General features: G+C 36.7%; 1 pseudogene; it reads right to left on the bottom strand.

Moving 5' to 3' along the window:
- Window positions 1–468: 468 nt before the first annotated feature.
- LOC100656380 (olfactory receptor 4F15-like) lies at window positions 469–1958 on the bottom strand (annotated as a pseudogene).
- Between the last annotated feature and the right edge of the window lie 494 nt (window positions 1959–2452).

Raw genomic sequence — 2452 nt, 5'->3', positions numbered from 1 at the left:
GTAAACTTATATGTGACAGACTGATTGGATTTGTAAACATTCACTTGAAGCTTAATAAAAGTTAATTAAAAAAAAAAAGAAATGTAATTTCTTCCAAATACAATATTAACATTTAAAAAAAAAAAAAGCAATTGCTGTCGATTTAATTTCAACTCTTGGTGACCCTATGTACGTCAGAGAAGAATTGTGTTCCATGAGGTTTTCAATGATTGATTTTTCTGACTCCTAAGACTTTTTTCTAAATTTTAATGTATCTGAGTGCATTTCTTAAAATAAGAAGTAGTGTATGGGAAGAAAAAATAGGTATAGCAAACCTAAACCAACAGAGAACATGAGCCTGCTTTGCTTCTGAAGAATAACTGTGCTAAGGACCAGTCATTTCCTTTATAAGAGAGTATTTCTCAATTCAATGACAGAGGGAAATATTAGCATCCACCTGTAGCTCTGCAAATACAGCTCTATAGCTTTGAATTCATAAAAATCTTTAGGATGTTCTATTAGCTAGTCAAAATGTCAGCCACACAAAATGTATATTTGCTGTATTGTAAAGTTGTATAACTATACAAAATTATTAGATAAATAATTAAATATATGATACAATCATTGACCATTAACTTGGAATAAACTATGTATGTTTTTTTGAGCAGCTGAATTTAGGACAACGAATTATTCCAACATAGTATAAACTTTTAAACTTCGTATTAGCAGTAGTGCTTGCAGAAGGTAACACTGGTACTCTAATGAGTTTTTCTAGGAGATCTTCCTCAAACGCAGAAGATGACTGCTCAGTCTTCTCATTGCCATCTTCATGTCCTTGTTCCTCAATGTATAGATGGCAGGATTCAAAATGGGTGTAATCACGAAGTCCAAAAGACCAAGAAACTTATCCACTGGCACTGTGGGAAATGGCCACACATACACAAAGATGCATGGTCCAAAGAACAAAACCACCACAGTGACATGAGCTGACAAAGTAGAGAGGGCCTTGGACAAACTACTGAAGAGTGTTTCCATACAGTGACCAGGATGAAAATATAGGAGAAAATCAATAAGAAGAAGGTTCCCATGGAAATGAACCCACTGTTGGCAGTAACCATGAACTCCAGTTTGTACGTGTCTGTGCAGGCAAGTTTGATAAACCAAGGTAGATCACAGTAAAAGCTGTGTATCTCATTAAGGCCACAAAAATGCAAATGGACAATAAAAGCTACCTGGATCACTGCGTGAATGAGACCAATAAGCCAAGCACCAACCAGAAGCCAAATGCACATGCATGCAATTACAATGGTCAGGTAATGAAGGGGCTTACATATGACCACATAGCGGTCCAAGGCCATGGCTATGAGCAGCACCATCTCAGATCCACCCAGAACATGAAGTACAAAAATCTGGATGACACACCCCTGGAATGATATAGTGTTTTGCCCAGAGTACAAGTCAGAGATCATCTTAGGCACCGTTAAGGTAGAAAAACACAAATCCATAAATGAAAGGTTGGCTAACAAGAAGTACATTGGGGAATGCAAGTGAGAGTCAAAAGTCACTGTAAACACAACCAGGAGGTTTCCCAGAACAATTGTTACATAAAACACTGTAGAGAAGGTAAGGAGGACATGTTGCATTGGTCTAGAGGTAGAAAGTCCCAGGAAAACAAATTCAGACACCTCAGAGTAATTTGCTTCATACATTGACTTTGTTGTTGCCTAAGTGTCCAAAAAAAAGGAAGTGACAAAAGGAATATATTAGAAAGAAACATCGACAATAACAGATTTTAGCTGTTTTTAAATTCTGTTATAAAAAGTAATCTTCACTAATAGCTAAGAAGTATTTGGAAAAGTTCATGAAATTCATTTAACCATTCAACAAATATTCATGATGAACATTTTCTATATGCTACAACCTATGTTAAGATCTGAGGTAAAACACAGAGCTGACTTCCTGGGGTTTATAGCATAATGGTGGAGCTAACAATAAATAAGCATAAATACAGAGGTAAATTATGATAACATTGAAGGAACAAAACAGAGTACTGTGCAAACAGTGTATCTCGCCAAAGAAGTGCCTGCCCTGGACTCTGCTAAATCTGTTGTTATTACTAAAATTTAAGTAAAGCAGTCCAGCCTAGGTAAATATCATGTGCAAAGGCCCTGAGACAGGAGTCCAGTGAGGCAAGAAGATGAATCGTTGAAATCAGGCCTGATCGATACGCAGAGTGCGGACATGGCAAAGTCTTGTATTTCTGATGAGAACTTTGCTTTTTATCCTAAGAGCAATAGAAAGACATTGAAGGATTTTCAGCAGTAGTCTGATCATATTTCTGCTTTTAAACTGTCATAATATCTTCAATGCAAAGAACAGAATGAAAGGGCTAGAGTGAAGCATTAAGTGACCTATCAAAAGGCTCCTAAAGAACCATATCCCATCAGTCTGGACAGGGTGAATTACTCAGCCT

Source organism: Loxodonta africana, chromosome 10 (assembly GCF_030014295.1).
Source record: "Loxodonta africana isolate mLoxAfr1 chromosome 10, mLoxAfr1.hap2, whole genome shotgun sequence".
Classification (NCBI taxonomy): domain Eukaryota; kingdom Metazoa; phylum Chordata; class Mammalia; order Proboscidea; family Elephantidae; genus Loxodonta; species Loxodonta africana.
Note: the sequence above shows the minus strand (reverse complement) of the source record. Positions and strands in the feature narration are given on the sequence as shown.